Raw genomic sequence first — 12862 nt, forward strand, 5'->3', positions numbered from 1 at the left:
AAATTTTTGTTCACATGAAGGTGCTCCCTTTTATCCTTCTTTCCTTCTGCTGGCTCATTCTTGATTTCCCACCAGGTTTCTTCTTTCTTCGAGTCGTCGATTATTCTGTGTCCTATAGGAACCTTGAGACTTACAAGGCTTCTCTTTCGATTACCTACAATGGACCTCACACAGTGGCAGACCCAGATAAGACAAGGTGAAAACCCTAAGACAGAGTCCCACCAGATTTCTTCTTTAGGTATCGGCTTATATAGGCCTGGACTTCCATTGTGCACATGCACATGTCTATTGAAACTTCCATATATGGTCACATGTTGACATGCAGTCATGATGACGTCATATTTTGCACGTCTTTTGAAATTGTCATATATGGCAATTCTTGGAATTCTTCACTATTCTTAGAATTAGATTTATTAATTAGACATGATTATTAAAACACTTAAGGAATTGAACAACGTAGTTAAGGATGTAAATTAAATTATACTTTAATAAATATTTTCCGATATTTCGGCAACCTCACGTTGCCATTTTCTAAAGGAACTTACAAAAAAAGGCACTTGCACATAGGCGCTATAAACACAGTAACTGGGAATGAAGAGATGAAGCTATTGTTCTCCTAAAAGTCCTGATGGTGCCCTCTAGCTGGCTAAGTAGGTGTTCTTGGCCGTTGGGCTGAAGGTCTGCTGATGTAAGCCTCCCAAATTTGGGGAAGTCTCATACAACCAAATTTGTTGAGGTTTGGAGAATTTCTTAGGGCTGAGGCTGATTCCATAAATAGTCTTTCGAATTTGTATTTGCTACGGTGTATTACTGTAGCTTTCTTCCACCGTATTCTGTGGCATGTATCCAGAGCATGGTCTGCAAGACCAGAATGGCTGTACTTGTGAAACCGGATGTAGTCCTTGTGTTCAGAAATTCTGATATTCACTGTCCTGCCTGTTTGGCCAAAGTAAGACAGTTTATAACTGCAAGGGACCTGGTATACACCAGGTAGGTCTAGGGGAAGTGATTGGTCTTTAGTGGAGCGGATAAGGGATGCCAATTTTCTGTAAGGTTTGTAACAGGAGGTCAGGTCATGCTTTTTTAAGATTTTGGTAATCTTTTCCGAGGTGCCTCGGATGTAGGGAATGGTGATGGATTTAGAGTAATCCTTGTTGTGTGTGTGTGGGGGGGGCGAATCTGTGGTTTGTAGGTTCTAATATTTTTTGGACTTTTTTGAGGGGGTAGCCATTGGCTGAGAAAGTGTTGAGGATGTGATTTAGTTCAGCGTTTAGGGCCAAGTCGTTTGAACAGATTAGTTTAGCCCTGTTGTAAGTGTTTTCACTACTCCATATTGTTGTGAGGGGGGGGGGATTGTTGGTGAATGTATCTGCCTGTATGGGTGGGTTTCTGTAAACTGAGAAAACCAAGGTTCCATTAGGCTGGCGGGTGACTAGTGTGTCTAGGAAAGGGAGGCTGTTTTTTCCTCTTTTTCCAGGGTGAATTTGATTCTGGGGTGTTGGTTATTTAAGTGTGTTAAGAAGGAGAGAAGTGTTTCAGAGCCATGTGGCCAAATAGCGAACACATCATCAACGTAGCGAAGCCATAGGGTTGGTTTTTGTGGGGCAGAGGCTAAGGCTTTTTCTTCAAAGGTCTCCATAAAGAAATTAGCCAAGGGTGGGGAGAGTGGTGAACCCATGGCTGTCCCCTCTGTTTGTAGAATTTTCCCTGCCAAACGAAATAGCCTGAGTTCATTGTGAACTGAAATAAGGCTGAGATATCGGGAGAAAATTTAGCTTGGATTAGCTCTAAAGTTTCCTTGAGTGGAATAAAGAGGAGACGTCAAATAATTTTCGAATAATTTTCTTTTGGTGTTAAACCTTCTTTTTCAAAGAATTTATAACTGCATAATACTCAATTTTATTCATTTCAAGGTATACAGACAACACTTTTGTATCAGACAGCTGTATAAAACACTACTTTGATAGAATGACTTGCAATTTCACATGGATGCTTATGACAGATGTACCAACTTAGAAAAAAAAAAAAAAACCGTACTGATAGTGTTGCCATACTATGGCCGAGAGCTTTTCAGACCACCTTCATATGTAGTACAAGACCATTCACATGAAACAGAGGAATATGTGAAAGACCTGGGCCCTGGAACATTGGAATTATTTGCAGAGTTTGAGGGTAAAGCTCTATCCATCATCACATGTAATTTGCATTCAGTTAGAAATCTGGAAATCCTAGTTGCAGAAGCCAGTAGACAGACTATATGATGAAAATTAGTTAATAGGCCTGTGTGCTAAATTCGGTCAGATGCCCTTGAGACATCAACAGCGACCACTTGAAATTTTTTACACTCTTTCATGGCATTTGTTAACTGCAGCAGAATCTATACCAGCAATTGTTTATTACTTGAGAAAATTCAAGGTAGTGTAGAAGCTGAGTGTTGATGGTTTTCATCATTATTTTAGAAAGTTCTCTTGTCCATCCCTCACACCAAACAGCACATCAGAATCTGTACACGTATTACTGTTTTCAGTTCACCCTTAGGAAACAGCATTCCTCTCTTATCATTAAAAGAGGAATTGTTTTCCCTCATCTTTACACCTTTCTGTTCTTTCAAGAAATCCTCCATCCCTCTGTTTCCTGTACAGTAAATGGGGATTGAACAGTGTGGCTTTTTTGTATCCATGGTTGCATTAAAAGTTTTACTGAGGTAGAGGAATTTTTTGAGGTTAAGTGCCTTTTCTAATTTTGTATTAGAAAAGGCAACTAACACAAAGAAAAAGGAGAAATTAGTCCTTGTCAGAGATCTAAATAGCAGAGTAGTAAATTATACTTAAAAATATAGAACGGTTTTGGGAAAAAGAGCAAACATAATAATAATAGAAAATACCTGCTCGATTTCTATTCAGCACATGGACTAATCATTGGTAACACCATGTTCCAGCATAAAGATGTGCACTATTCACATGGATAGAATATACAAAAAATTAAAAAAAAAAAAAAAAAAAAAAAAAAACGACGGCCTTATTGACTATGTTATTGTTGATAGTGATATCTTCACGTTGGTTCCAGACACAAGACTATATTATTATTATTATTATTATTATTCCTGACACCTCCAAGGAGTCCGAAGACTCATCGTGGGAGGACACCTACAACTGTCTCAACCACTACACCAAACCTCTACTACGAATCATCTCCATCAATGCCATCTACCGCCCACCACCACCACAACTAGTATTTTTTGTCTGTAAATTGCGTGTGTTCTGAAGGGCCGATTTGTCTGTATGCGGGATGAAAAACCTGAGTTTCCGGGAGAAAAAACCCTGCTATCTCCATATGAGATCAGCTTACTCACCTTCGATTAGTAGTGATCACCATTTAGTTTTGAGCATGTTAAATATATATATATATGTATATATACCGTATTTGCTAGTGTATAAGACGCACCAGCCTATAAGAAGCACACCCTTTTTTGTACACATTTTTTAGGAAAAAAAACTTTATAACTGAATATTATAATGAATTTACAGTATTTCAAATACAGTGGAACCTCGGTTGTTGAACTTAATTCATTTCCGAAGGCTGTTCGGAAACCGAATTATTCGAAAACTGAAACCATTTTCCCATAAGAATTAATGTAAAATGGATTAATCCTTTCCCGAACCCAAGATGATTGTTTATTTAAACCTTTACAACAGTACTTCATGCATAAGATTGTATACAAGCGTAATGAAAATGCATAAAATCTTACATAAAAAGAATAAACACAATGAATAGATAAAACAAAAATGAAAATTTAACTTCACTTTAACTATACATACGGAGGAGAGTTGATGACGTAAGTGGAAGGAGGTGAGTCCCCTTCCATAAAAACATTATTTTATTGTTTCTTAGCCGAATAAGAAACTCAAAGAGTTTCATGCTGAATATAGAAACTGTATAAAGTTCGGCGATTCCAAGCGTAAGCAAATACCTGGATAGTGCACCTGACCCATTTGATAGTGCAAACTGAGGCAACTCATAGTAAGGGTGGAGCAAGCTCCAATCACTTTTCTTGGTATTTACCCATAATGTGAACTTAGCTCCTAGGAGCTGTATTACTGTTCTACATTATGAGAGAAGGTCACTACCCAGACCAGTTTCAACCTTATGTATAGGTGAAGCGTGCTCTAAAAATAAGATGATCCCGAAAGATCGCCCAACTCGGCGTTGTTCCACTCAATGACAGGCTCACCCCCATCACCAAGAACTTCTCAGCATTGACTCTACCCAGTGGCAGGCTCACCCCACCACCAAGCAGAGCCATAATCTCAGCGGTGGCCCCACTCAGAGACAGGCAAAAACCTACCTCCAAGTGGAGCCTCTCAAAGCCAGATCCACCCCGCACCGGTTTCCACCCTCATTGGGGGTCTCATCAGTGAGTAGGTAGACCTAGTTAATACCAAGTTTGTAGCAAACAGAACTTACATCCCTTCTATGAGAATTGCCAAGAAGGTGTCCTAATAAATTATTAATTATATGAAGAGCCAAAGGCTTCAATTCGGCGACATGAACTTATTTAAGTTAGGTGATATTACATCCCATATTGTTTCTTAGCCGAATAAGAAACTCAAAGAGTTTCATGCCAAATATAGAAACTATATAAAGTTCGGCAATTCCAAGCGTAAGCAAATACCTGGATAGTGCACCTGACCCATTTGGTAGTGCAAACTGAGGCAACTCATAGTAAGGGTGGAGCAAGCTCCGATCACTATTCTTGGTATTTACCCATAATGTGAATTTAGCTCCTAGGAGCTGTGTTACTGTTCTACATTATGAGAGAGGGTCACTACCCAGACCAGTTTCAACCTTTATTGAGGTCTCATCAGAGAGTAGGTAGACCTAGTTAATACCAAGTTTGTAGCAAACAGAACTTGCATCCCATCTATGAGAATTGCCAAGAAGATGTCCTAATGAATTATTAATGATATGAAAAGCCGATGGATTCAATTTGGCGACATGAACTTATTTTTGTTAATTGAAGCCTTTGGCTCTTCATATAATTAATAATTTATTAGGACACCTTCTTGGCAATTCTCATAGAAGGGATGTAAGTTCTGTTTGCTACAAACTTGGTATTAACTAGGTCTACCTACTCTCTGATGAGACCTCAATAAAGGTTGAAACTGGTCTGGGTAGTGACCCTCTCTCATAATGTAGAACAGTAATACAGCTCCTAGGAGCTAAATTCACATTATGGGTAAATACCAAGAATAGTGATTGGAGCTTGCTCCACCCTTACTATGAGTTGCCTCAGTTTGCACTACCAAATGGGTCAGGTGCACTATCCAGGTATTTGCTTACGCTTGGAATTGCCAAACTTTATATAGTTTCTATATTTGGCATGAAACTCTTTGAGTTTCTTATTCGGCTAAGAAACAATATGGGATGTAATATCCCTTAACTTAAATAAGTTCATGTCGCCGAATTGAAGCCTTTGGCTCTTCTTATAATTAATAAATTATTTATTTTATTTTATTTATTTATTTTTGAGTATTGTACATATCGTTGATTTCACCATACCGAACTGCGTAGCAAAATTCAAGACACGAACACCATTTTCATGTTTGGATATGATTTCTTTTTTCATCTCTGTTGTGGTTCTAACAACTTTTCTTTTTGCTTTGCTGCTATCCCTATTCTTCTGCGATCCCATGGTAGCTTAATTAATAATTTATGAAAAAAAAACAACAAAACACAAAGAAAATCAAGAAACTCTCTGCAAAAACGAGCAGGTATCTGCGTTGAACGAAGGCTGCTGCGTAACTGACATTTTCTCACCTTACAGCTCAGCACGTTTAGTATGTGGTTGCCGTTTGCCTGTTCGGGAACTGAAATTCTGTTCGGAAACCGGGGCATTTTTTGTTCGGAAAATATGTTTGGGAACCGAATTGTTCGAGAACAGAGGCATTCGACAACCAAGGTTCCACTGTATCAAGTAATAAGTAAGTCTACTTTCAACAAATACCTATCCAAGTATTCAGTTCTGCCTCAAATTCTGGCCATTTTGCAGTTGCACTTCATAGGTTATGTTTACTGTGAGTTACTTTTTTCAGACCCTCTTCCTGATTCCACCAAGTTCTTATCATTTTCTCAGTTGGGGTGGCCCAAAATGCCTCTCTGCAGCATACGCAATCACACGTAGCTTGTATGCAATATTGTAGCAATGTTGACGTTTTTCAGCAATAATTTGCCAAGAAATTTAGAGAAAATTTAGTGGCAGAAATTTATGACCGTTCACAACAACTGCGACAAAAATTGGAAAGTTAAAATGAACAGGAACACAGCTGCGATCGTCAATGACAGCACATGAGCATCCAATGAACTCTACGTAACTGGTATGCTCTCACACACCACAAGGAAGCTAGAAAGAAATCGCATAACTCTGAACAGAGAAAATTTCCAAAAATGAAAGTAATAAAAAATTGAGTTTCGGCATGTAAGACGCACCTGTGTTTTTCAGACCTATTTTCAAAGGGAAAAAAGTGCTTCTTATATGCTGGCAAATACGATATATATATATATATATATTTTATTTTTTTTTTTGAAAAATAAAAGCGTTATAATTCAAAAAGCTAGCTCGTCCATAAAAATGTACAGAAAAAACGAAATACTTTGAAAACTAGAACCTCACCTTAGAGATTCAGTGGCAGAACCTGAAGAAAACATTGAATAATTCAGCCAATAATTCTGCAAGGATAAAAAATCAAGTTGAAGTGCGAAGTTGAAGAGGCAGTCAAGAAAAAGAAGAAAACATATCAAAAGTTTCTAGGAAGTAAATCAGCATGTGCTATGAGAGAATACAGAGGAAAACTGTAAGAAAGAAATACTGTCTAAAATCACAAAAGTCCTGGGAAGACTTGGTTAAGAACATAGAAAATAAATATCAGGAAGGTGGCAAAATATCCTGGAGGCTGTTGAAAAAGCTCAGACAGGAGGAAAGAATAGTGTGAAAGAAATCAGAGATGATGAAGTTTCAATTTTATCATTAAAAACTCAATATCTTGAGTTTTTAATGATAAAATTGGATAATTTTTGGATAATTACTTTGAAAGATTGCAAAATGAAACAAGCATTGGTAGCAAGTTTCAGAAGCATTCATGAGGAATCTAATCTTTAAAGGTACCTGTGGCATGACTATAAACAATAAATTATACACTGACCACAGTAATTAATGAAGTTGGTCTGTTTTAGGGCCATTACTGTTTAACTTGTATATTAATGATATTGGTGAAGATTTGGATGGAGATATTCAGTTGTTTGCAGATGATGCAATGTTGGGAGGAAAACCATGAAGAGTAGTGAAGATGTGGCCTTACAAGAAGACTTGAATAAATTGAGTAATTGGGCATGGAAATGGAGATGTGAGTTCAATGTTGCAAAATGTAAGGTTTTAAAATTTGGAAAACAAAGATGGGATGCAGAATTTATGCTTGGTGAGGATATATTGTTGGAGGTGGAAGAAATAAGAGATCTGGGGGGAGGGTGATAGTGGATAAGGATCTGAAATTTGGGGGACACATAGCCAAAATTGTGAAGACAACACAAAGGCTTCTGGGAATGATGCAGAGGACACTGACGTGTAGAAGTAGCGAGTATCTTGTTCTGTTGTATAAGACTTTGATTAGGCCACACACGGACCGTCGTGCCCAGATTTGGTCACCTGGTTTTCAGAAGGATGAAGAGATGTTGGAAAGGGTCCAAAGTCGATTAACTAAGGTAGTTTCTGACCTCTGGAATGTTGAGTATGAGGAAAGATTGAGAAGATGTAATTTGCAGAGCCTCTAGACAGGAGGAAGAGGGGAGATACGATAGAGACCTACAAGTTGGTAAGGGGTTGTTATAGGATCCATGCTGGAGATGTTCTATAGAAAATAATGGGAGATCGGGGAGAGAACCAGAGGTCATCCCTGGAAACTGTATAAAGAGGATGTGAGTAAGGGAGTCAGAGGCAGGTTTTTTTCCTACAGAGTTGTAAATGATTGGAATGCTTTGCCTGAGAGTGTGGTGTCTGCAAGGAGTTTGAACATGTTCAAGGCACGGTATGATGAGCTGTGTGTATGGGTGATAAAAGGACCTCCCAGACGAGTCTTTGACTCTATGAGGTCTTGGAGTATTACTTGACATGATGAGGGAGGCCCAATATCATGTCAAGAACAACTATTCAGCATTCACACAGTATCTATCATACTTCACCTTGAACTCATTTACAGTCATGGCACCCACTATGATGATGATTATTGATGATGATAGTAATATTGAACTTGATATCATATCAAGTTCAACATACCTGTTGATTAGCATATCTGCTCCCTAGGCAAAAGATTGCAGATTCAAATCCTGCATAAGGCATGGATGTTTGTGATTATCTTTCATCTTCATACATTCTATTCATACAAATATGCTCTCTCTCTCTCTCTCTCTCTCTCTCTCTCTCTCTCACTCAATTTGCAGTGGGTCACCCTCCTGCAATGAGAGTGGCTTTCACCCAGCAGTGGTGAAGATTATAGATTGAATATCATCATCATCATCTCAACCCTTTACTTTATGCAGATGTTATCATACTCTTAAATAAAACCAGTACAAGTCTGCAGAATTTATTACCTAAATTGAATAACTACCATAATATATTTATTATGTAAATCACTAATAAAAAGGCAGATTATAAAAATAGCAGACTCTAAAAATATCAGCTGCATCCGAAATGGAGAACTTATAAAACAAGTAAAAGATTTAGCTTTTTAGGCATTATTTTTAGTAAGGATGGGCAAATTAATATGAAAATATTATTAAATATGAATAAGCAAAGTTCATATATTGGATGGTCAGCTGAAGAACAGGCTGAGTAAATTATATAGAATAAGTGAAATTAGTCAAAAGACTAAATTAACTGTATATAAGATAGTCCAATTTTAACTTATGGATTTGAGAGACTGGTTAGAAAAAAAATCATTGATCAGTGACTGGAGACCACAGATATTGGAGTTTGGAGAAAGATAGGGGAGTGAACAAATGGCATCATTTGCAGTATTATATTAAAATATGAGGATATTAGGAAAGAACTTGACATTGTTAGAATTCAGGAATGTGTTACCAGAGTTAATCTCTGGTAACATATTGCTTAAGCAACCATACCACCTTGTGGTATGGTTACTTAAGCAGAATTGTAGAGGAAAGGTCAACAAACCAGTGATTTTTACCAGAATAGCAGGAAAGAGACCTAGTGAAAGTTCATGATCTAGGTGGGGTGTCCAAAACACGGCCCGTGGATTGCATGCAGCCTGCAGTGCGATTTTGTGCGGCCCTTCCTGTGGGTTTTGATTTTCGCGAGCGAAAAAATAAAATAACAATTTGAACTGTGCTCAAAATAAAGACATTTGTCACCCTGTTATAGTACATAAGTAAGTTAGTAAAACATGATCTCCCTTTAACAAACCCATGCTGATAACCACAGAGAATACTGCTGTTATATAAGGATATGTTAGAAAAGGTCCAGAGAAGATTCACAAAAGTGTTCAGTGGACTTTGGAATGTGGAGTATGAGGTGAGATTCAGAGAATATAAATTGCAAAGCCTTGTGAATAGGATGAGGAGGGAGGGATATGATTGAGAGATATAAGTTAGTCAGAGGTTATTATCAATTTGATGTCCGCACGGTTAGCCGAGTGGCTTTGTGCTTCGCAACCATGTGACTGAGGAAGGAGTGTCCCAGGTTCGATTCCCGTAAGACGTGAGGAATTTGAGGATCTTTCTCAGCCATAGCCAAGTTAGCTGGTGTTGGGCATGGACAGCAGGGTTTCTTCTGCCAGTTTATCTGGCGTTTTTCATCCCGCATGCAGGCAAACCAGCCCGTGAACACACACACGGATCTACAGCCATAAATACTTAACCCCCCCATGAGGGGGGGGTCGTACCTTCACCACAACTCCAGTATACAGATTGGCCTATAATTTGTAGCCACAACCTTATCTCCACATTTATGCCATGAAACAATTTTACCTTCTTTCCATTCCATTGGAACCTGTGCTGTTGTAAGTCTTATTAAAGACATGCCAATATATACTGCCAATTCCTTGGAACATTCCCTTAAAATGTATGTTATCAAATCCTATAGCCTTATTGACATCAAGGTTATTTATTTCCTCAAATACCTCCTGCTCACTCACAATTAAGCCATCCTCTCCTATGTCCTCTACTTAACTTCCTCATGATTCCACCCTGATGAGGATGAAACACCCTTATAAATTGATTATTGAATACCTCAAGAACATCTTCTGCAGCAGTTACCATTCTGCCATTTCATCCATTATCATAATCATTCTTCTTCTTTCTACTTGCCACATATCTCAAATACTCTAGAGTTTTTTTTGGTCATTTCTTGGTTTTCTTTTCTTTTTTTTTTTAAATTATATAGTGTAACCTGTGGGATATCCATAACTATAGAATAAAACGTATGGCATAGTAAATAACTTTTTTATTATGTAAATATTTCATCTTATGTATCATAAGACCTCATCAGTACAACAATAGGAATTGAATTAAAAAAAACATTACTGCACAGGTTTAAATTGCAATCTCTCTATATATACAGTAGTGTGTTCGTGGATTAAAACGATTGGCCTGAAATTAAAATTAATTAAATTAAATTAAAATATAGCAGATAATTATTTAATACAGTTGAGGATAATAATTTCCCAAACTTTTGTAATAGTGAAGCAATCATTCCAATTGAGATTAGGTCTACAGTAAGGTTTCAGCACTTTATATAAATGTTTTTTTATTTATTTATTCATATGGAGTTTCCTCCCTTTTCTCCCCCCGCCCCTATTGGAGCGAGTTGAGCCCCCCCCCTCTCATGGGGAATTAAAGTATTTATCGCTGTAGATCCATGTGTTCACAGAGCCGGTCTGCTTGCTTACGGGATGAAAAACCCCAGATAAACTGGGGAAAAACCCTGCTGTCCACGCCCAAGACTGGCTAACTTGGCTATGGCTGAGGAAGATCCTTAAGCTCTTCACGTCAGCGATGGGAATCGAACCCAGGACACTCCTTCCCCTTGCATATGGTTGCGAAGCTCATAGCCACTAGGCTATGTGCTTCGAAATTATTACAAGCAACTCCAATGAGTCCTTAGATTCATCAAGGGAGGCTCTAAACATCATGTCAAGAACTATCCAACATTTGCCTAATATCTATCATACTTTGGTTTGAACTTATTCACAGTCATGGCACCCAGAACAGACTCTGGCAACCTATTCCACTCATTCACTACTCTCTCCAAGCAAGAAACCAACTTCTAACACCCTTGCTATCTACGCCTTTACCCAGTTTCCATGGATGGCCCCTAGTTCTTTCACCAACACACCTGTTCTGAAAAATTTCTTCTGAATTAATCTTGTAAAAACCCTCAGTTATTTGTATGTCTCAATCATATCACTCCTTTTCCACCTATCAACCAGTTTCTGTAATTAACAAATCTTCAACCTGCTCTTGTAAGGTTCATTTCATAGACCTGCTACATCTTGGTCACTCACATCTGGATCCTCTCCACCTCCTCCTCATCACCAGGAAACCCTGGTGCCCAGATCTGCGCACAGTAGCCAAGATGGGATCTTATCAACGCTCAATAAAGAGGAACAATAACTTGCTTGTTTCTGCTTGTCAAAGTATTCTTCAGTAACCAACCAAGTGATCTGATGAGTTGCTTTAACCATTAGCCATTTTTCCTGTGTCCCCTAAACTTGAACTCCCTATCCACTAACACTCCCAAGTCTCTTTCTCCATCAATTTCCTGGAGTACAATTCCACCAATGTGATATACAGCTGGTAATCTTTTTTTACCCCAAAATGCATAATCTTGCACTTTGCCACATTAAATTGACATCCATTCTCCTTTGCCCAGTCTTCCAATCTATCCAAATCATCCTGCAAAATTTTGACATCATCTCTGTTAACTATTGCTGCACCCAACTTTGCATCATTGGCCAATAACTGAACAGTTCCTCTCAGATTCTTTCCTATATCATTAATGAACAAATTAAACAGTAGCATTCCCTGTGGAATGCCACTAGTCACAGACCTTCTTCTGGATTCTACTCCTGAATAAACTACTCTCTGATATCTCTCCACCAACCATTCTCCTATTCATCTCACCTCTATATCCATTGGCACATGCTGCAGTTTACTGATTAGAATTCCATGTGGTATCCTGTTAAAGGCTTTTGCAAAGTTCAGCAGTATCACTGTGAACCCATTACCTTTATCCAACTCAGCTGTCACCGTATTATAAAACACGAGCATGACCTACTGTTACTGAGGCATGACCTAGCCTTCACAGAACAATGCTGCTCCCACATACAGTATCCCATTTCCATCTATCCATTCCTGCATTTTGCTCTTGACCAACAACACCTGATATGCTATCAGTCGGTAATTTGCTACATCAGTCTTGGAGCCTCCTTTATGCAGTGGAACTATTTCCCCCTCTTTCCACTCCTTCAAGGCTAACTCAGAGCTGAGACTTAGATTAAACAATGTGGTCAAGGGCACTGACAATTCTCTCCCCCCCTCACATAAAACTCGAACTGCTATACCATATAATCCCTCAGAATATGGAGTCAAAAGCTTTTGTATAAGCTATAAACATATCAAGATCTATTTGGTATTTATTAGTTTTTTTCTATTAGTTGGTTTATAGTATGAATATGGTCTATTGTAGAAATTTTTTTTTCTAAAACCAGTTTGCTCTCCTGGTTGACCTTCATCCAACTTTATCATTAATATATTTAGCAGTATTTTTGAAGATATTGCTGAATATTTTCAAAAT

At 38.2% G+C, this 12862-nt stretch overlaps 1 protein-coding gene across 1 annotated transcript in view; it reads left to right on the top strand.

Annotated features, from left to right (window-relative positions):
- LOC150105771 (sister chromatid cohesion protein PDS5 homolog B-like) overlaps nucleotides 1-12862 on the top strand; it is a 699562-nt gene that overhangs the window by 136499 nt on the left and 550201 nt on the right. The window lies entirely within an intron of this gene.

The sequence above is a fragment of the Typopeltis vanoorti genome, chromosome 6 (genome assembly GCF_054136105.1).
Source record: "Typopeltis vanoorti isolate ZY-2024b chromosome 6, IOZ_Tvanoo_1.0, whole genome shotgun sequence".
NCBI classification, from domain to species: Eukaryota; Metazoa; Arthropoda; class Arachnida; order Uropygi; family Thelyphonidae; genus Typopeltis; species Typopeltis vanoorti.